The 998-nt window shown below is 43.9% G+C and overlaps 1 non-coding gene across 1 annotated transcript; it reads right to left on the bottom strand.

The window, feature by feature from the left end:
- Positions 1-463: 463 nt before the first annotated feature.
- Positions 464-570, bottom strand: LOC127089718 (small nucleolar RNA R71). The gene has a single exon (XR_007791275.1). It is a non-coding gene; the product is annotated as a small nucleolar RNA R71 (small nucleolar RNA).
- Between the last annotated feature and the right edge of the window lie 428 nt (positions 571-998).

The raw sequence follows: 998 nt of genomic DNA on the forward strand, positions 1-998 counted from the left end.
CGGAAGTTTAGTAGACCCTCTAGCTGAACCTGAACGTTACGCTCGCGCACGTTTATTTTTCCATAGGAATAGGATAGCTATGGCCGAAGAACAAAACCGAAGACCTCTTAAGGACTTCGCCCAACCATCAAACGAGGAACCTAGTTCCAGTATAGTAAACCCCGTTATCCCAGCCAATAATTTTGAACTTAAACCATCCCTGCTGCAATTAGTGCAACAGAGACAATTCTCAGGTCTCGCTACTGATAACCCAAACCAACATTTAAAAAACTTTCTTCGGTTAGCAGACACCTTTAAAACCAATGGAGCTTCTCCTGAGGCGATACGCTTAAGATTATTTCCCTTTTCCCTCAGAGATAAAGCTCTATCATGGTTAGATTCCCTTCCACCCAATTCAATAACAACTTGGGATGACCTTAGGAAAGTTTTTCTTGCTAGATATTTTCCCCCAAGTAAGACCGCTCTTCTTCGAAACCTTATAACTAGATTTACCCAACTCCAAGGAGAGTCGTTGTTCGAAGCCTGGGAGAGATATAAAGAACTATTAAGAGCATGCCCACACCATGGCTTAGAGAATTGGCTAATCATCCAAACCTTCTATAATGGACTTCATTATAACACTAAGATGACCATCGACGCTGCCGCTGGTGGCGCACTGATGAATAAACCTTACCCTGAAGCTAGTGCCCTTATCGAGGATATGGCCCAAAACCATCAATCATGGGGAGTAGAACGAGCGACAGTGGAAAAGAAGGAAGCCCAAGGAGGAATACATGAGCTAAGCTCTATAGACATGATGCAGGCTAAAATGGACGCGTTGGCCCTTAGAGTCGAACATATGTGTACAACTCCGAATACTGTAGCCGCAGTTTCGCCGAATTGTGAGATATGTGGAACGCAAGGACACCAATCCGCCGAATGCAATCTGTTAAATGAAACCAACACTGAGCAAGTGAACTATACCCAAGGGAACCCATTTTCTAACACATATAACCCTG

This window comes from Lathyrus oleraceus, chromosome 5, assembly GCF_024323335.1.
Source record: "Lathyrus oleraceus cultivar Zhongwan6 chromosome 5, CAAS_Psat_ZW6_1.0, whole genome shotgun sequence".
In the NCBI taxonomy this organism is placed as follows: domain Eukaryota; kingdom Viridiplantae; phylum Streptophyta; class Magnoliopsida; order Fabales; family Fabaceae; genus Lathyrus; species Lathyrus oleraceus.